Genomic DNA, 21,579 nt, shown 5'->3' with positions numbered 1-21,579 from the left:
CCAATAATCCAGATGGAGGATTCCAAAACAGCACTTGCCAGCACCAGTATCCACGTGGTATAGCAAGCTCCCAGAGATGGCTGCCACCAGTGTCTGTGTCCCCAGGGTGAGCTGCAGTTTCCTCCTGCCTCTCTGGGAGGCTAAGATCAGCAGGTGAATCTGACCCAGGTTCCTTTCAAATGCCTGGGTCCCGGAGCTTGTGAAATCTTGTGCTCATCCTTTAAGAGTGGAGTCTCTATTTCCCACAGCCTTGCTGGCCTTCAAAGCCAAACGTTCTAGTTGCTTGTATTCCCAATGCAGGACCCCAGGGCTGGGAGCCTCATGTGAGCCTTGGACCTGCTGCTCCTGGGGGAAGCCTCTACAATTGTAATCACCCTCCCATTTGTGGGTTGCCCACCCTTGGGACTTGACTATACTGCATCTCTGCCCCTCTTATCCTTATTCTTGTGGTTCCTTCTCTATAACTTCATCTGTAGAACATCTTTTCTGCTAGATTCCAGTCTCTCTCACAGATAGTTGCTCTGTAAATAGTTGTAATTTTGGAGTGCCTGTGAGAGTAGTGAGCTCAGGGTCTTCCTGCTCCACTGTGCTGGCCAACTCTCTGTCTGGAACCTAAAGTTTTTCACTCGCCCAATTTCCAAATAGTTCCTTTTATTTTTTTTTTCAGTTTAGGCAAAGTTTTAATTACCCCTTGGTGTGTTTACATTTCAAAAAACATGGTAAGATTTATATTCAAGGGACAGAGAAAGCATGCAAGTTTTCTCCTAGGAATTTCAGAGTAATTTTTGTTTAAAATTGTTCTTCCTAGAGGGGAGGGTATAGCTCAGTGGTAGAGCACATGCTTAGCATGCACAAGGTCCTGGGTTCAATCCCCAGCACCTCCTCTAAAAATAAATATATAAACCTAATTACCTCCCCCACAAAAAAAGACATTTTAAAAAAGTGTAAAAAAAGTTCTTCCTTTTTTAAAGTATAGGACCCTTTTGTTTTTAATATCTTGATCTTTTATAATATCTATAAGCATTTTGAGAGGAGAGGTGAGGTCCTGGGACTTGTAAAGTTAGGTGGGCTTTGACTTGTTTCTGGAGTTGTACTTGTGGTTTTGAAGAGATTTGCAAGATAAAAACAGTTGTTTTTATCAGCCCTTTTATATTGGTCTCCAGCTGATTTATTTTCTGATTGTCTGTAGGAAGGCCTAAGGAACTGCTAAGGAGATGTAGCAGCTTTTTAAAAAATTTTTTTAATTTAATTTATTTTTAAATTAAATTTAATTTATTTTTAATTTTATTTATTTTAGGTCTATTTATTTATTATTAGTTTTTTTTTTTTTAATGGAGATACTGGGGATTGAATCCAGGACTTAGTGTGTGCTAAGCATGTGTTCTACCACTGAGCTCTACCCTCCCCCTCCAGCAGCTTTTAAGAAGGGGCACTTATGTTGGATTTTTGTTTTAGTCTAATTTTTTGTCCTTTTATTTTGTTAGGGGTTCCTCAGTCTACCTGTTACGTCATTATCTTTTCCTCTTTTTTCTTTTGAAGTATGGAACAATTGTACTTCTAATGTCTTGATCTTTTACAGTATCTGCCAACGTCTGAAGGAAAATAGGAAAGGGTTTAGAATAGACTTTGATTTTTGTTCTAATATCTGTCCCTCCATGTTATTAAGGGAGTCTTCATGGTTAGCTGTCATATCAGTATGAAAGCTCTCTAAATTTCACTTTTCAAATTTATTAGCAGTTTTTCCAGTTCAAAGGATCCATCATCTAAATTTGGCTGTTGACAAATAAGATCTTAACAGTAACTCAAACAAACAAGCCTTTTGATGGCTTAATTAAGGACTCAAGAGGTATCTCCAAAAGAGAGTTCAAAATGATGCAGTCCTCATCACGTGCAGGAAGTTTACTCCCAGAGTTAGCCTAACAAAGCAAAGGCAGTAACTATGAGGGCAGGTTTGTAAACAGCCGTTTGAAAGCACAGGGAATCATGTGTTACCTCTACCCTCTTATAAACAGATTAGTGACTGACCAAGAAAAGTTCACCCATTTCTATAGATTTCCCAAAGTTGGATCCACAACCTACTCAGCTGCCTGCCTGAGGCATTTACATCTTCTGGCTGACAGAGACCAGAGGAATATTCTCATCAGTCATAAATAAAACAAAAGACAGAGACAAAGAAAAATAATGACCCTCTCTGGGAGGGAAAGGATCAATAAAAATCAAGAGTATTCATTTACCAAATACCAGAGTTGGTATGTCTGAGAAACTGGTTCCACAAATATTTCCTCCTGTTAATCTAAATTTAGAAAGAAAGAAAAGGGCTGTCATCACTTTTGCTTCCATGGGACCCCACAGAGAGAGATCCAGGAGACTGGTGTGGTAAGAATTTTTACTTGCCCCCGGGTCTCAGCTCCAGGCATCCTGGGAGAAAGCAGCTTCCAGCCAGTGAATATCCCGCTGATGATGCCAACAGTTGGTTCTAGGTTCTTTTGGCCGAACTAATAATCCAGTGGACACAAGACAAAGTAACAGGAAAGAAACAAACAAATTTAATTTTGTGCATACAGAGGCCCCACAGGTATGGGACCCAAGAAATGATGGAAATAGGCTGTTTATATACCTTTTTAGACAAAGAATCAATTATTTGTGAAGACTTGACAAAACAAAGAGGTTTTTGTGGGGGGTAGCAAATTAATGCAGAGATAACAAAATTTGTTTATGCAGCTTTCGTGACCTCAAATTCCCTATCTCCAGCAATAAGGATACCCTCCATCTTCCCAGGGGAGTTTTGTTTCCTGCTGCCAGGGGAATAAAGGAGGGGCAGAGTGTTCTTGTACCAAGTGTTTCTCAAGTAGATTCAAAACAATCAATATGCCACTGTGGCATATTTTGGAGTAGTCTGTCCTGAGCCCCATCAAAAGCATATGGCAATTTCTTTATTTTCCAAATTATAAAGTGTTTTATAGTCTAAGAGCACTTTGCACTTACAAAACAATTCCATGTAGATGGACCACTTCACATTAAAAATAAATAACACCTTTGCCCTAAGGAAAACCTTGTGATGTTTACAGAGTATATTTGCAGTATACAGAACTCCTTATTGTCTATAGAACACTTTCGACTTTTTAAAGTATTTGGAAATTTACAAAGCACTTTAATAGTTACAAAGATTCTAGGATGCACATAGGATAGAGTATAAATAAACACTGTGTGGTTTACAAAGCATTTCGTAACTTATAACAAGTTTTCAGTCTACAAAATACATTAGAAGAGTGCATTGTTATTAAGTGATTTTCCACATTACAAAGTATGTATTTTATCAGTTCCTCTGGAATGTTCACACGGAAGTTGCTATTCACAAAAGCCTTTACTTCTACATTCAGACACATCAAAATAGAACAGATCTTGATGACGGCTTAAAAATTTCCAAAACACTTGAAGGGAGTTTACAAAATCCTCCAGCATCCAGATGATAAATATCTGCTGAGTGCCTTCCATGGAACAGGCACGGTGCTGAGGTTGGGATTAAGCAGTAAACAAGGGAGACACCCCTATTCTACTGGCAGTGACATCAACTGGGGGAGAAAATAAACAAGTGAGATAATGGAGCCAGTGATAAGCGCTGTGAAGAGAGAGCACAACTGGCAGTGGTGGGAAGTGAATAAGAAGGGGTGCGGAGTTAATTTGGAGCATAGCTTTTCAGTGACAGAGAGCTGCATACAAAATCTTTTCCCAAGCAACTGGCTATGTATAAACTTTCCCATCTGCAAAGCACTTTTGAAGTCATCACTACACTTGGCTCTTAAAATAACTTTGGGAGGTGAGCAAATATCATAAACTAGTCTTGATTCTGAAAGATGTTATCTAGTCCAGCCCCATATCTCAGACATTAGGAGACTAAGATTTAAGAAGGGAAGTGGGTATCCAGTATCTCAAAGGAGATCAACAGGTGGGCACAACTTGTAACACAGGTTTCAGGCTCTGCATGCTTCCCCCTCTCCATCACAAATGCTTGCTCGCAAAAATAACCTGAATGAGGTATCCAAGAAATGTCCATGTAGGACTTTTACTCTCATGACACTTGACGGTCTCACTAAACAGTGCATCTCTGAGATACGGCTTTTGATCCTACTGGTTAGATGTGGAATGAAAATGACTCAACTCTTCATTACCAATCTTTCCAGACTCACCAGCCTTTCTGAGGGTTTCTTGGAAAGCTGCTCCTTTGCAATGAGGTTTTCTAAGACTTAGCTTGTCCAGGAGAAGTATAGGAAGAGATTTACAAGGTGATTGGCCAGCTCACCCACAGACACTTGACCACCCAGAAAAGAGTATCTGAACTGAAGCTGTTACTTGTGAGACCAAGAGACCCTGTAGCTCCCACTTGATGAAGTGCCTCACCATCCCCCAAAGACCCAGTTTTAGGAATAGTCCATCCCCAAGGTGAGACTAGTTAGGGCCAAGAAAACTCAGAATGAAGGTCTTTATCTAATGAGAGACTCCTTTGTTCACTCAAATACACCTGCATTTTCTCACAGCGTTTTTTTTAGAAGGTGCCGTGGTGTAACTGACTTTCCTAGAATCTTCTCTCAACCCCAAGATATCTTCTACCCCAAGCTCAGCCCTTCATGACTTCCCTGCTGTGAGAAGTTAAGCACCTAGTCTCCCAGCTACTTCCTGGATGAGGAAGAGACATTTGAGGAGGAGTCAACCTTTATTCCCACCTCTTGAGGTCTGGGGACCACATCCACCCTCCACACTTATGGAGTTGGGGTGGGACTGACTTCTGCAGGATCAGGGAGAAGAATTAGACCCTTGTTTCCTATTTATTCGGTCTCCCCATGGGAAAATGATAGGATAGATTTTAAATAGGGGAAAATGAGGTGTAAATGATAAAAGATATAGCTGGTCTTTGTCCCTGGTTCCTGGGACTTTGTTTATGCTAATGAGATGACTCATGGTGGGCCCTTAGATAGGATGGTGACTGGTCAACCAGAAAGACCAACCACAGAATTAGGATTTGGATCTTTGGGCTAGCCTGACTTCTGGGCATAGGAGGGAGCTGGAGACTCAGTCCAATCACATGGCCAACAATTTAATCAATCATGAAACTCTGATTTAAAAAAAATCTTGACCACGAGGCTCATTGGAGCTTCCTGGTTGGTGAACATATTGAGGTGCTGGGAGGGTGCCCGGATCCCATAAGGGAAGGGCAGAGAGGCTCTGTATCCCCCTCTTGACCTTGCTGTTTGTGTTCCTTCCTCATTTGGCTGTTTTAGAGTTGTATCCTTTATAATAAAACTATAATTCTAAGTATAGTACTTTCCTGAGTGCTGTGAGTTGTTCTAGTGAATAAATGATTGATGAAGGGTCTGTAGGAAGTCCTGAATTTGTAGCCATCTGGGCAGAAGTGAGGGTGGCTTGGGGACACATGAAACCTTCAGGTGGCACCTGAAGTGAGCGCCGTCTTGTGGCGCCTTTAAGCCTGTGGACGCTGACACTAACTCCAGGTAGTCAGACTCCACATCTGACAATCTCCAGGTTGGTGTCAGGATGGAACCGAATTTCAGGATGCATGGTTGGTGTCAGAGAATTGATGGCAAGACAGACACGGGGCCAAGGGAGGATGTGAGGAAAGACTCGTGGGAAGAGGAAAGTGAGGAGGAGGAAGATGACGAATGAATGAATGAGTGAGTGAGTGAGTAAAACGATCTTTTACGCACCGGCAGTTTAGTGGGCGAGCTCACTACAGCACAGTTGGTTTGACCATGTGTATTATACCTGGAAACAGGAATATCTGTTCGTAAAACCTGAATCCGACTGAAAGCTGGGAGTTTTCAAGCTGAGGCCCAAGCTGGAGGGGGAAACATCAACTTACAAGCATCACCGAAGCAGAGAGAAGTTGCAACTGTGTTGCCCTCTGCCGTATCACCCGCTCCTGGCACACCGCCTGGCATGTGATAAGGTCACAGGTTTTCCCCTTTGATCTGCGCTTATGATGACTTACATTAGTAAACATCCTAATATCGAAACATTTTCTGCTTTTTTATATTTTAGAGCACTGAGGCCCAGATATCAAGGAAGAGACTTTTCCAAAGTCACACAGTAAGTCTATTCTGGGGCTCTAGGTCCCTCCCTTTCCCACTGGGATCGTTGCAAGAGGAATGGGGATAGAGCAGGAAGAAGTCGTTAAGTCACGTGACTTAACGTGATTAAGTCATTACCTTCTTCCCCCAGGATCCACTATTGCGCAGGAGGGACCTTGGTGGAAGAAGGTAATGACTTGGTCACGGGGAGCAAAGCAAACCTCTTTCTCTCTCCTTCCGTCCCTCCTCTCCCTGCCCAAGGAGCTTCCTCACTGCTAAGAAATCTAGACGGTTCTTCTGTGTGTGGCTGACCCGCACTGACTCCGTTTTGTCAGCTCCATTTCAGGCCCCCAGTCCTACCCGCTCCCCTCTCTGCACGACTGAGCTTTAGCCTGTTCATGAGGACTGCGCCCAGGCCAGGTAAGTTCCCTACCCCCTTTCCTCTTGCCTTCATTTGATGTGGAAACTGGAAAAGTGCCTTTTGCTGATGCAGATGGTTAATGGTCATGAGATTCCCCACCTCCCAAGGGAGAGAAAAAACCCTGGTTCCTGTCAGAGTGGACGTGCTTCTCACTTGGTAGTCAGATTCCATTTTTAGCTTTGGCCCTTTTAAATCCCCTGTTCCCCTTCTGGCACCTCGGAGTGCAGCTGCGAATGCCTCTGGGTCATCCATCTGTCTGATCCTGCCTGGTTGTAAGTTACTCGCAATACACTTCATAATTGCACTTTATGGAGTTGCCAGCATCGTTTTTCAGTCTCAAAGGTCCTTTACAAAAGATCAGAGGATATTACTCAAGATCTCCACCTCCCAACATTCTGTAATTTGTTTGTTCACTCCATGGGAACTCTGTGTGGACAAGCAGTGCCCAGAATCAAGCAGAAGAAATTCCACACTGATCCAGACAGGGAAAGATAGAAGAGACAGAGTCAGAGACAGGAAGGGGGAGAGGGAGAGAGAGAATTAGAAACAAAGAAATAAAATCCTAGGCACTGACACAGGACCTTCATCGCTGGTGAATTGGTGGCTGCCAGGATCAGGGACCCTGTAATGGGTACAGGGTTTCATTTTGGGATGATGAAAATGTTTTGGAACTCAATAGAGGTGGTGGTTGCACAACACGGTGAAAATACTAACTATCCCTGAATTAATTCACTCTAAAATGGCTAATTCTATATGAACTTCACCTCAGTTAAAAAACAAAACAGAAACTTTGGAGCCAAGATGCCTATGTTTAAATCCCAGTTTTGCCACTTCTTAGCTGTGTGATTTGGGGCAAGTTACTCAAGCTCTCTGTGCCTTATTTCCCACTCTGTGACATGGGGATAAAAATAGAAACCACCTCACAGGGCTGCTCTGGGACTTAAGTGAAAATGGAATGCCCAGTGCTTAGAACAGTGCTTGGCGTGAGGTAAGTGCGTGCTGTTGACTCTTACTGGTTTTGACTCCTGTCACCATGTTGTAGGGCTGTATTGGTTAATATTCTTTGGATTTCAAGTGAGCAGACGTAGGCAAGAAAAAGAATAAATTAGAAAAATACTGGGTGTATAAGTCAGGATTAGGCTCAGCTGTATGTAAAGGAAAAAAAAAAAAAACCCTGACAAAACAAGAATGGTTTGAATACGTTAAAATCTTATTTCTTTTCCGGGTAAAGGATGTCTGAGGTGGCTAGTCCGAGGATGACAGCAGCATGAAATCTTCAAGGACTTAAGTGCTTTCTTTCTGCTCTGCCACTTTTATCAAATGGCTTCCAATCCTATGTTGCATCTTTATCCACCAGGTTTCACTTTCCCACATGGTTCAAGGTTAGAATTAGCCATGATGATGTGCAAGATTTGGGAGGCAGGAATGAAGCTAGCGGACAGTGCTGTTTGAAGGTTGTCCTTAGTCGGAAGCAGAGTCAGTGATGGATTCTAATCTGTCCTCCATCTTATTTTTCTGCATCCATCTCTCCTTCTGGAATGCTGGTCCTGCTGATCAAAAGTGGCCCCAAGCCCACTACCAGGTACTTCATGGTGAACTCACAGGGAAGGTAGCCCTCAAAGCCAACCATCTCCCAGAGAAATTCCTCCTCAGCCCTTTCATAGTCTTTCTGTAATGGTGGGTGAGCGTAGCACCCAGATTTCTGCAAGCTCAGACTCACTCATCCCTGCCAGGACTGGTTAGTGTCCCTTCTCTGATTCTTTGATTCCCTGTTCAAATCTTTATCTTCCTGTCCCCTCCCACCACTGTGTAAGATCTAACCCCTATAATGAATTCCTTATTCCATAATCCTCATGGAGTTCTCTTCCCTGATGGAACTCTGATACAATTCTCAAGGTCACCTCATGGCTCAAGACAGCTCTTGGAGTCCTGGCCACCATCTCCAAACTGCAGGCCAGATGCAGGGCGATGGCTGGTGGACAAAAGGGTGCTGTGGTAGCCAGACACCAAGGTGACCCCAATGATCCTGCTTTCTGGTATTCACTCCCCGGAGCACATCACTGGTCTTCGGTGGTTCCCCAAGCCCTGCTTACCCATCTGTAGACAGTCTCACCATTAACCTCCCTTTGGTTAAGCCCTGTGAGTGTGCCATCTACATCCTGCTGGGGCCTGATGGATACAACAAGAGGGGGCACTTCCCTAGGTGTACCCAATTCGCAGACTCTTTAGGAGTGAAGGCAGATGTGAACACATGGGAAAATCCCATCTTTTTTTTTTTCTTTGCCTCGCTTCTAGGATCTAACTGACACCTTTGAGAATGAATGCCTGGATTCCTGGACAATTTGGGAAAAAGAGGTAAACGCTGGATTCTTGCTAACATGGGCATGTGTAATCTCAAGTGATTAACTGGAAAATAAAGATGGTGTACCATTTTTGTCCCCTCAAAATGAATAGGTTAAAGCCCTAACCCTCAATGTGATCGTATTAGGAGATGAGGCTTTCAGGAGGAAATTAAGTTTAGGAAGAGGTCATGAGGGTGGAGCCCCTATCATGAGATTAGTGCCCTTATAGGAGGAGGATATGGGGAGAAGGCAGCCATCCACAGGCCAGGAAGTGCACCCTCACGAAGAACCAAATCTACTTACATCTTGGTCTTGGACTTCCCGACCTCCAGAACTGTGAAAAATAAATGTCTGTTGTTTAAGTCACCCAGTCTACGGTCTTTTGTTATAACATCACGAGCTGGCTACAGCATGTACCGTGCTTCTACCTCACTCTGGTGAAATGAGCCACACAGGTGTGACTTAGCTGTACCCATCAGGGCACATTTGTTTGTATGTTTTAATGATCAAGTTTCCATCTGTATCAGAGCTACCCAGTTTACCTAGTCTCAGCTGTGTCGTACTTGGTATAGCTTTACAGTTTACAATAGCTCAGGTTATGAGAACAAAACAGCACAGAGTGGATGTTCTTGGCACAGTTCACCTGGGCTCACCTGACTCCAGAGAAACACTTGGGTCCAGGCCAAGGAACCTTGGTGGCATCTGAAGAGTCTCAGTGGTCTTAGGAGCTCCCCAAAATGTACCAGTCTCTGAATCCCCCTCCAGGTGTCTCCAGTGATTTCTGCTGCAGTCTATGAAACAGAGGTGGCATAAAACAACATAACAGACACATAACATGTGGTAGGCATGTCCTGAATGGACATCTGAATGCACCCACCAAAAGGGATGCACTCCCAGTGGAACACATGGCTGGCTTCCAAGCACACAGGTGACTGTGTTCACGCAGACATGGCCATTGCAGGTTGGGTTCTTGGGAAACGGACTCTGTGATGGAGTTTGGTGGGCAGGATATCTATTAGCCAGTGTTCCTGGGCTCAGCCAACACCTGTGGAAGGGAGAGGAAGAAAAGGCAGGGGGCAGAGAGAGAAGTTAAGCTGCCGTGTATATACAGGAAAAGTTGGCATACGCCATGGCTACAGAAACAAACACAATACTGGAAAGGGATGAAAAATGAGTGTGATCGGCTGATTCTCTTTCCCTGCGTTCAGCACTAGACACCCAACTGGCATTAGCTACAAAGTAGAAGAAAACGAGTCTGGGGTTGACATAAAAGTACACACACTGAACACCAGCATCAGGGAACTTCACCTGTGGGCCCACCGAACAAAAAGTAACTGCAAACGAGTACAGCTAAACAGGTGGCTTTGCTAAACAGACTATTTCATTTTTTACAGTTTTATTTTTCTCTTTCCCCGTTTTTTCTTTTAAACTTTTTTTCCCCTCAAGTCAACAGCTTACCAAAAAGGCTCTTTTTGTTGCGGTGGACTCTGAAGGAGGCTGAGGACCATCCCACAGTGGGGATGGGGGGGGGGGGGTCGGGGAGGTGATGCATCTTGTTCACCAGGATGGGTCACATCTAGGGGGTAAATATTACCGTGCAGTGTGTCTCTGCCTCATTGGCTTAGATGTTTCTGATCGAAGATAAGTCCTTGGCTTTCCTTTCACACAACTGAAGGCCCCACTGAAGCATTTTTCCCCCTAAAGAGAAGACAGAAGAAGGGAATGTAAGAGGCTTAAAGAAGAGAGAGAGCCTGTCAGTAGAGCCTGAGGTTGAGTATGGTTCTTCTAGAACACTACAGAACAGCTAAGATGGTAGCCCCTCTTCAGGGCAAATCCTGTCAGCCGGAGAGAGGCAGAAAGGCCGTTGTAAGCAGTGTTTGGAGGTGAGCATTTTCACCTCCCAGCTGGCCTTGCAGTTTCAGCCCTTGTCCTGCAGGGGGAGCACCAGCGCCAGGGTGACCAGCTCTGGGGCCAGAGCCGCGCTCTGCCCGCAGGTCCCCTACCTAGTCAGAGCCTGCGGGGGCATCTGGCCAGAGCTGTAGGGCTCAGCCACCCCCACCCCCAACCCCTTCCCCGGGCCAGATCTGTGTGGGAGTGAGGAAGGGGCCGGCCTCGCCAAAGTTAGCTTTTGTTTTGTTTCAAAAGGAAACAGTTTCAACAGCAGGAACCAGAACTGAGGTTATGTAATGGGAGGTCTGGCCAAGATGGGTATGGGTGAGGATGGGGAGAGGGAGCAGGGAGGAGGAGATGGAGGAGCAGGCAGAGGAGGAAGGGAAGGAGGAAGCTGCCTTCACCCTGAACGTCTCTCCAGCCCCAGTTCAGGCCTCTCCCCTGGAATATTGCCCTTGCCTGTTCTCTTTTTAATTAAGTTGTCCTTTAGTGACTATTTATTGAGCAGCCTCTCGAGGGCTGGGGACACAGCAAAGACTGAGACAGTCCAGTGGGAGAGGCACCTGCCCTGGAATAGTGACAATCAAGCCAATATTTTCCCAGTCCTCAATCAATCCAGGACCAGGTACCAGTCACCCAGGACAGTCCCTGGGCCCCAGAGCCCACTGAAAAGGTTCCGTTAGCCTCCTGTGCTGCTTACTCTGCCCGCCTTCCCCAGTACGGGCTGCGCCTGTGCCTTCCTCTCATTCCTTCCTGCCTCTTGACCGGCACTGCCGCTTTTCCCTGTGGCCCCGCGCGCTGTGCCCCTCATCTCTGGGCAGATGTGGCTGACGCTGTACCCTTCTTTGGTGGAGAGGGTATAGCTCAGTGGTAGAGTGTGTGCTTAGCATGCATGAGGTCCTGGGTTCAATTCCCCGCACCTCCATTAAATAAGTAAATAAACCTAATTATTGCCAAGAGAAAATAAAGCATAGGTGGAGGATTAAAAAAAAAAAAGAGATCTCTAAAAAAAGAAAAAAAAATTTTTTTTTCTTTGAATGATGTTAACCTCTTCAGCACCTGGCCCTCATGGGGCTCAGTTGATCCGCAGGGCTGAGCGAGGGGCTGAGCCCAGTGCTGAGTTTGAATCCTGAGCCTGCCTTTGTCCAACACTGTGAGTCTAAGCGAGTTTCCTAAGCTCTCACTTTTCTCACCTATGATCCGCTCCTGCAAGAGCCACTGGAAGATTAACTGAGTTATTCTAAGAGAGGAACATGCAGCCTCCAGTGGCCCGCGGGGAGCGTGAGGCACGAGTCAGTTGTCATGACTGATCCACCAAGGTTTAGTGAGCGCGCGTGACATACTTATGTAAGCACAGGGACTCTGGCAAAGAACAAGAAAATCAAAGCTCCTCCCCTTTTGGAGTTGGTAAATTCTAGCAGATAAGACAGACTTAAAGCAAGCAGCGTACTGAACAGATAAGATGACCTCAGCTGGGGATAAATGTCATGAAGCAAATTAAACAAGGAAATAGGAGGGATACTGATGGGGGAGGGTGCTGCTTCAGACTGGGTGGTCAGAGAGGGCTTCTTGGAGGAGGTGACTTCTGAGAGTCAGTCACAGGATGGTGTGGAGAGACAGGAGACAGCATTTCCAACAGAGGGACCAGCAAGGGCCACAGCCTTGGGGAGACAGCAAGCCTGACAAACTCCAGGAGCAATCAGATGTTGCCTGTGACAACGACTCCTCTACCCAAGAAACAGCTGAGTGAAGACAAGGATTCTCACTGATTTGTTTATTATTGCGATTGTTTACTTTGCTCCCTGAGATCCCCCATCCTCCAGAACAGTGCACATAGTGGGGTTCATCATAACCACGTGTGGAATTAAAAAAAAAAAAAAGAGCCATCTCTTCCAGGGATCCAAAACACTTGGGTGCAGTCTCTCCAGGTGGGCATGCTGGCCACACTGCACGGTCATAGCGGGGTATTCGTGGGCGCCAAGCATCTTTGGACTCCAGGAGAAGAACCATCACTTCTCCAACTTGGGAGTCACGTCCTTAGGGTCCTCAGCAATCTTTCTTGGGAACAGAGGTGTTGAAATGATGGATTAGAGCCAGATTGCCTGCGTGTTGAATCCTGGCTACTAACTGGTGACCTGGAGAAGTGACCTCACCCCTCTGCATGCCTCAGTCTCCCCCTCTGTGAAGTGGAGATAATAGTCGCACTTACCATGTAGGGCTGTTGGGGGACCAGGTGAGATGTTGTACAAAGGACTTAGAACGTGCCTGGGACACAGTCAGTGCTCTCTAAGTGTTAGCCATAATCATCACTTTTGAGACTTGTTGCTGGGATTAAGAGAGATCCAGTCTGTCAGCACCTGGCATGAAAATTGTACTAGGAAAATATTGACTGTGCTGGCTGCTCCCGAGGCGTAGCCAGGGCTCCTAGCCCTCTGATTGGATTATATCTCTCCTCCCAGCTGCCGCCTCTGTTTCTGCCTCAGGCATTTCTCTGTCTCCCTTGCTGACCCATTTCTCTTTTTCTTTGTGTCTCTTTGTCCTGCTCTCTCACTTTCTTTCTATCTCAGTCTTTCTGTATTTCTCCGGCTCTTTCCTCCGAATCTCTATTGCTCGCTTTTCTAGATCTCTCCAGGTCTCTCCCAGGCTTTGCCTCTGTCCACACATCTCTGAGTGAGTGTCTCTCTCTAGCTCTGTCTCTTCCTTTCTCTGTTGTCTCCCTCCATCTCTGGCTCCGTCTCTCCCTCTGTCTGTGTCCTGTGTCTTTCTCTGATGCTTTCTTCCGGTTTCTCCGGGTCCCAGTTCAACACTCCCTCCCCCGCTGCCTCCTTCACATCCTCTCCCCTCATCTCTCTCTTCATCCCTCTCTGACACTCTGTCTGTTTCTCCCTCTCCCTCTCCTTGGCCCTTTCACTCTTTCTCCGCCCACTGCCACTCCTTCTCTTGCGTTCAGTCACCCTGAAATTGCTTAAATTACTGTCTCTTGCTCCCTTCTGACTTACACACCCTCTTTGCCCAGACACCTCCCCTTGGCTTTCTGCCCACCGGAGGGAGGAAGGTGGAGCTGATTATATAACTGTTCATTATGAATTCAAGGGGGTGAGGGATGAAGAGGAAGCCAGGGAGGAACATGTTCTCCCTTCTCACCCTTATTAACCCTCTCCTTTTCCTCATTCCATCAACTTGGCCTCAGACACGCCTCTCCCAGTTCCATTCTCCCTGGATTGGGTGGAGAGATCAGATAACCGCCCCCTCACGTAGAGACAGCCAGGGAATGAACAGTAGAGGATCGGAAGCGGGGAGGGGGCTTAGAGGAGGAGACAGAGGCTGCAGTCAAGGAGAGCTTCCCACAGGAGACAGGCAGGGACCCAGGCACTCCCCTAGCCCCTGGGAAAGGTGCGAAACCACGGAAACAAGTTGTTGATGGAAACTTTGGGGGAATCGTCCGATCCAACTGAATGAGGCCTGGAACATCCAGCTACTGAAAGCCAAAACTAAGACCTCTCAGGACAGAAGGGGGATGCCCGGCTTCCTCCCCACTCCACAGATTTTGGGCTTCAACAAGAGAGAAAAATGACTGCCTATCCCCTTCCTGGGGATTCTTGGGCACATGGTGCTCCTGAAAATCCTGTAGGTCACGGCCCCACCTACCAGAGAAAAATATTAAGCATCTTACCCTCCCAACACCTACACTTCAGCACCAGGGCTCTCCTTACTCCACTCACAGCCTCACCACTTCTTATTCCCTCCCTGATACACACCAGCTGGTCCCATCCATAGATCTTCCACCCACAAGGCAGCAGAGGAAACCGAGGCAAGACACCGGTGGGAGACAGTTCCTGGAGGGACAAACTGGTGTGCTAATCCTAACTCTGCCCCTTGAGAGCCCAGTGACCTCGGGTGAGTCTCAGTCCATTCGTATATAAAGTGGGGATGACCTCAAGGACCTGAAGACCCACAGGAGTGCGAAAGTAAAGACCTTAGCGTAGAGCTGGCGCATGGACGAGGCTCAGGAACAGGCACCCCCCCCCCCCCGCCCTTCTCCTCCCTGCCTCCCCTGCTGGTCCAGCACCCAATCGACAGTCCATGCGGTTGTCTGCCCACTACCTGCCATTAGACCCAGTCCATGCTCAACCCCACTCAGCCTCATATCCCAACCATCCGCCCCACTTACAGTAAATTTCTCCCAGGGAACAGATTTCAAAGGGCTGAGGAGCCCGGGTTAGAGGATAGCTTCTTGAGTGATAGTGATGGTACCACGCTGATGGCTTTCAGTATATTTAATCCGTACAACAACTTTGCAAAGGAGGTACTGTTAATGGTATCCTCATTTTTTCAGAAATGGAAACAGAGGCTCAAAGAAATGAGGCGTCTTTCTTGTTCAGGATCACACAAACCAAGAAAGTAGCAGAGGCAGGACTTGAACTTGGTTCCCACTGACGCTAGAGTGTTCCATGCTCTCAGAGGACAAAGTTGGAGGGTGTGGACATGAGCGAGGAGGGGGCTGAAGGGAGAAAGACAAGAGAATCGTCTCATGAGCTCATTCAGTGGTTGCTCAGCAGGGGAGACTACAAGTTATGTAAACTCCACACCTTGGCAAGCTCCCAAGTGGGATCCAACCCCCAGGAAATCTAATCTGAAGGTGCTCAGGTTACTGAAGAAGCTGAATCCCAGAATCTTTGTAGCCAGGGCCTATGGCCAAGGGCAGTTCCTTCTTCCTTGTTACATGGAGATCTGAGAGGTCGTCACCCCCTTTCTGTTTGCCGTGTGTCCGTCCTGGTGATCTTTACCACCTGGAAGCACATGAACTAAAGCAGCAAGATGCCCAAAGGTACTTGTCTCTGCTAGTTTGGGAACCTATCTGGGACCACGTTCCCCATCCCACAGTTTCATAAGGATGAGTGCATTAACTGGGTATCAACCCTGTTCTTTGCAGAGTGTTTCCTTTTGTTTCCCCATCAGCTGAGTCATTCCCTATGGTAGACACTGTTAGTTGTTCCCCTGCATTCATTTATCCTTCCTTTCTTTAGTAATAGAATCCCAAATCTGAGCTGAGTTCAAGATCATCCAAGATAAAGACTACATTTCCCAGCCTCCCTTGCAGCTAAATGTGACACTGAGACTGGGAGCAAATGAGATCTGAGGGGAAGTGATGCCTACTGCTTCCAGGTTGTGCCACTCCTGTGTCCCATCATCCTGCTGGTTGGAATGTAGACCTGGCACATGAGGTGGAAGTCCATCTTCAACTGTAAGGATTAAGGCGATGCCCTGGGAAACTGTGGTGCTAGAGATAGAAGAAACATGGTTCTTAGCACTGGAGCTGCCATATCAGTCTCTGACTGCTTATACTCAGACTAGTATGTTGAGATAAACTGCTATCTTGCTTAAGCCACTGTTATTTTGGGGTCTCTGATACTATCAGATACAACATCATTACCTCTTATGACTTCCTAATTGAACACCCCCCAACCCTAAATATGTAGGAACTATACACCTCTACCCTGACAGAAACTTGCCCATCTAAGATACATCCATCCATCCCCACCTGCCCATGTGCCAATTTCAAAAAAATCTTCCCCATTCAGGGTGGTTCATTCAATCTTTCCTTTTTCAGTCTGTCATTCAGACATTCTTGCATCCATTCACATCCAACCAATTATCTCAAACTACAGCTTTGTACCCTTTCAATAGCATCCATTCTTTTATCCTTTGTCCTCTAATACATTCATCCATCCCTCCTACCAAGCCTCCATTTACCAGCCATCCACTCTTTCTTCCATCATTGCACCCTTACATTCATCCGTCCATCCTCCCATCCGTTCTTTCTTATCCCTGTCATTCAATCATACATCCTTCTAAACACCTACTTTCCCTCTACCCATGCCATCCTCATCAGGAAATTCCACACTGATTGATTCATTTTCACTTCCTCCCAGTCTAACCCTCTCAATGAGTCCTGACCTATCTTTTGATTTTTTTTTTTTTTTATAGGAAGGGAGAGGTTGGGATCTGGTCTACTTGTCCAACTTTAGAAGAAAACGGGAAGGTAGAGGAGGAACAATGAACTGGGCCCTTATGGGGAGAAAAAAACAGTGGGAAGACTCAGAAGTGAGCTTTCGATTATATTATAATTTTGTTATATTTAGAACTTAGTACTTCATTTTCTGGGTGCTAACTTAAATAATATTAATTTTTTTTAAGATTCCAATTTTTTATTGCTGTTATACAAGAATACATTTGACTTTTGTATGTTGACATTATATTCTGTGACCTTGCAAAACTCAGTTATTAGCTCCAGGTTTTTTTTGGTGTATTCTTTAGGATTCAGGAAGCAATCTGAGTGTCAATCAACAGATGAATGGATAAAGAAAATGTGGTATATATACACAATGGAAGATTACTTAGCCATAAAAAAGAATGAAATTCTGCCACTTCAACAATATGGATGGATCTAGAGGCTATTATGCCTAATGAAATAAGTCAGACACACAGAGACAGATAATGTATGTTATCACTTACACGTGGAACCTAAAAAATAAAACAAATGAATAAATATAACAAAACAGAAACAGACTCGCAGATATAGAGAACAAATTAGTTGTTTTCAGTGGGGAGAGGGAAAGGAGGGTGGGGCAAAATAAGTGCAGAAGATTAAGAAATACAAATTGTTACATATAAAATAAAGATGCAACAAAGATACGTTGCACAGCACCAGGAACTGTAGCACAGCACAGGGAACTATAGCCATTATTTTGTTACAACTTTAAATGAAGTATAGTCTATAAAAATATTGAATCACTATTTGTACACCTGAAACTAATATAATATTGTACACTAAGTATACTTCAATGTTAAAAAGAGAAAGCAGGAAGAAAGAAATATGATTGGACTAAGCCACGGATAGAAGTGATTTTTCCATTTAGAAAGGAGGAATTACTAGTAATTAGCAATGGAGGGATATTCACAGGTTTTATGGCAGGGAGCCGAATCATTTCTTCAGATTATCTAATTGATTTGTAGCTGGAGGTGATCATAGCGGAACGCCAGACAATTGTGAGAGCCAGTGGGGTGTCTGTGACACTGTAACTAGCCGTTTCCGGTATCTTCATCACGCACTGGCACAGGTGTAGCCGTGTGAAGGGGAGGTATTTGGAATGATCTGTGATAAGCAGATGTGGTGAAATGTCGTGGGAACATGACAGTTTAGTTCCTGTGTATATGTTGAAACATGAGCGAACCAGACCTATAAACTGAGGGGAGGAGGGGTGAAGACTTGGAGGAGGGGTGGAGATTCTCCTGTCAGGAGAAACTGGGCATGGGGACTGACTGTGTGAACACACTGAAAGGAGAATGGTTGTAATAAGAGAAAGGGGGCCTCTGATCATTAATGTGTGAGGGGACATTTCCAGGTAATATATAGGCTTGACATTTAGCCCTCAAGAGAAGCATGTTTAAGAATTTGAGACTTAGACAGGGGGGAGGGTGTAGGTCAGTGGTAGAGTGCGAGGTCCTGGGTTCGATCCCCAGTGCTTCCATCAACATAAGTGAATAAATAAACAAACAAATCTGATTACCTCCCCCCTACCAAAAAAATTTTTTTTGACTTAGAGAATACAGATTTAAGTTCAAATTTTAGCTGTGTCGTTTTATAGCCAACATTGTTTCTTTCATTTTAATAAAGAGTTCTGAACCTAAAAAATAAAACCAAAAATATTTCTTGTAAAATTGGATTCCATTCTTTTATATTATTGCTATTATTATTGTTATTGTTATTATTATCATCTTGCTTGTCAGTAAAACTTTTGATCTCTCCATCAAATCTAAATGCAAGCCTTTCTGGGCAGAGTATTCTTGGATGGAGGTTTTCCCCTTTCACCCTCTGGCCTGCGGAGGTTTTGCTGAGAAATTGGCTGACAGCCTATGGGAGATCGTTTGTATGTAACTTGTAGTTTTTCCCTCGCTGCTTTTAATATCCTCTCTTTACCTTTAATTTGTGCCATTTTAATTATAATGTGCCTTATGTGGTCCTCTTTGGGTTGATCCTGTTTGGGTCTGTCTGTGTTTCCTGGACTTGGATGTCTGTTTCCTTTCCCAGGCTAGGGAACTGTTTAGCTATTAGGTCTGCAAATAGGTTCTCTGGCCCTTTCTCTCTCTCTTCTCCTGGGAGACTAAGAACGTGAATGTTGAAATGCTTGATGTTGTCTTAGGGGTCTCTTAAACTGTCCTGATTTCTTTTTTTTAGTGTTTTGTGTGTGTGTGTGTGTGCGCGCGCGCATGTGTGTGTGTGATGGGGGAAGGTAATGAGGTTTATTTATCTATTTGTTTTTTAAATGGAGGAACTGGGAATTGAACCCAGGACCTCATGCATGCTAGCAATACACTCTACCGCTGAGCTCTACCTTCCCTCCTTGTCCTCATTTCTTTTTTTTCCCCTCTTTTTTTATGTTTAGTGTCAGTGATTTCCACTCCTCCGTCTTCCAGCTCAACGGTCCACTCCACCATATCATTTAATCTATTGTTGATTCCTTCTAGTGGATTTTTCATCGCAGTTAATATATTCTTCAGCTCTGTTTGGTTCTTCTTTATATTTTCTAACTCTTTGTTAAAAACTTCTAACTTCTCACTCTGTTCATCCACTCTTCTCCTGAGTTCTTCCACCATCTTTGTGATCATTACATTGAACCCCTTATTAGGTAGATTGTTTATTTCCACTTCACTTAGTTCTTCTTCTGGGGTTCTGTCTTGTTCCTTCATTCAGAACATATTCCTTTGTGGCCTCATTTCGCCTAAGTCACTGTTTTTCTTTCCATGTGCTTGGTAGGTGGGTTGTATTTCCCGATCTTGGCAAAGTGGTCTTTTGTAGGAGATGTCCTCTGCACCCCAGCAGTACACTCCCCTCTGGTCACCAGTACTGCCTAATCCAGGGGTGCCGCTTCTGTGTGCTGCACGGGACTTTCGGTGGTCGCGGGCTGCGGGCTGCTAAGCGTCTGGTTGGTTGCCAGGCTCTTACATGGAGTTGCTGGCCCCTAGTGGTTGGGGCCAATTCACAAAGTGGCTGCAGGGTTGCGATGGTCCTAGGGCTCATTTCTTTATGTAAAACTTAATCATATTCTTTCTGCCTAAATATCTTGCCTTAGTTATTTCTTTTAGGGCAAGCATGCTGGCAATGAATCAACCCCCTCTTGCCCCTTTTTGTCTAAAAATTTAAAAATCATTTAAAAATTTTGGTAAGATAGTCACAACATAAAATTTGTCATTTTAACCATTTAAAACGTACAGTTTAGCAGCATTAAATACATTCACTTTGTTGTACAGGCATTGCCACTATCCATCTCCAGAACTTTCTTATCATCCTGAACTGAAACTGTGCCCATTAAACAACTCTCCACTTCTCATTCATTTTTAATAACTTTTTTGCTTTATATAGACTTCTTGGTTAACAGTTCTTTTTCCTTTTGACATTTTAAAGATACCATTCCACCGTCTTCTTGCTTACATGATTTGTGATCAGATGTCTGCTAGAATACTTGTTTTTAGTTTTCATGGGTAAACATATTTTTTTTTTTTTTTTTGGCTGCCTCCAAAATTCTCTCTTTGTCTTTGGTTTCCTGAGGTTTGAATATAATATGCTTATATGTGGGTTTGGGGGTGTTCATCCTGTTGGTGTCCTTTGAACTTCTTGGATCTGTGATTTGGCTTCTGTCACTACTTTTGGGAAAAAAAAATCAGGTGGTATTTTTTTTTCTAATATTTCCACTGCCTCATTATCTCTTTCTTCTTCTGGTATTCCAGTCACGCACATTTTACACCACTGGATACAGGAGTAACTTTATCTTAGCGTAACCACTAAGAAAGTTCTTCCATCCCTATGGAAGAATGGAGAGGATAAAGAAGGAGGGAGAGGAGAGGAGAGGAAAGCGAAAAGTGGTGATGGCAGAGGCGAGGGAGAGAAAATGAGGGAAGAAAGAAGGAAGATATGGAAGGGAGAGTCTTTGAAATAGAGAAGAGAGAGAGAGAAAGGGAATACAGGGAGGAGGACTTGAGAAAAGAGAGGGGGGAAGGAAGGAAAGGAGAAAAAGTGAGGGGAAAGAGGAAGAAAGAGGAGGAGGAGGGAAATAAAAAAGCATAATTCTCAAAATAGATGTCCATGAGTCAAAGATTATCTAATTCACGACTGAGGGAATCAAGTGTAAAGAAAACTAGTCCAAAAGATAAATGAAACACTAGGATTTTTATAGTAAATAAAGAGAAAAAAAAGTGGGGGGAAAAGAAATGCTGAGCTAACTACAAAACTGGTTAATGTCTAATTTACTGCTTTTTTTTTTTTTTTTTCATTTTAGGGGGAAGGTCACCTTCTCTAACAAACAGGAAGGATCATCACCATGAGTTAGTTTTATGGGATTGTAAAATGCTTAGATCCGATCAATTGTGTAAAGGAAATTACATTCTATTTTGAAATGGGATTATCGTTAAATGTGCCTGTTAGGAAATATGCTTAGCTTCACATGAAAAAGTCCCATAATTACTTTTTTTAACCGAAGTACAATCGATTTACAATGTTGTATTAGTTTCTGGTATGTAACAAAGTGATTCAAGTATTCAATATATATATTGTTTTTCATATGTGTTTCCATTATGGTTTATTACAGGATATTGAATATAGTTCCCTGTGCTATAAAGTAGGACCTTATTGTTTGTTTTATATAAAGTCATAATTACTTTTTAAAAATTTCCATGTTTGGGATAATTTTTCTTAGCAGGAGGAAAGAAATCCAGAACCTCCATTCACTATCCTTTTCACCCTTTGATAGGAGAGTGACCCCATGCCAAACTCAACTTCTAGAAT

General features: G+C 44.3%; 2 long non-coding RNA genes across 2 annotated transcripts in view; both read right to left on the bottom strand.

Annotated features, from left to right (window-relative positions):
• Nucleotides 1-9,340: 9,340 nt before the first annotated feature.
• Nucleotides 9,341-10,535, bottom strand: LOC135322175 (uncharacterized). Its single transcript, XR_010382541.1, has 3 exons — nt 10,441-10,535; nt 9,724-9,891; nt 9,341-9,637 (listed from the first exon to the last, which is right to left on the bottom strand). It is a non-coding gene; the product is annotated as an uncharacterized LOC135322175 (long non-coding RNA).
• A 4,463-nt stretch (nt 10,536-14,998) lies between these two features.
• LOC135322060 (uncharacterized) overlaps nt 14,999-21,579 on the bottom strand; it is a 29,380-nt gene continuing 22,799 nt past the window's right edge. The window contains exons 3-4 of the long non-coding RNA XR_010382364.1: nt 15,894-16,017; nt 14,999-15,237 (exon numbers count right to left, since the gene is read on the bottom strand). This is a non-coding gene — a long non-coding RNA (uncharacterized LOC135322060). The remainder of the gene's footprint in view (nt 15,238-15,893; nt 16,018-21,579) is intronic.

This window comes from Camelus dromedarius, chromosome 9, assembly GCF_036321535.1.
Source record: "Camelus dromedarius isolate mCamDro1 chromosome 9, mCamDro1.pat, whole genome shotgun sequence".
NCBI lineage: Eukaryota > Metazoa > Chordata > Mammalia > Artiodactyla > Camelidae > Camelus > Camelus dromedarius.
This window is presented reverse-complemented; position numbering and strand designations above follow the sequence as displayed.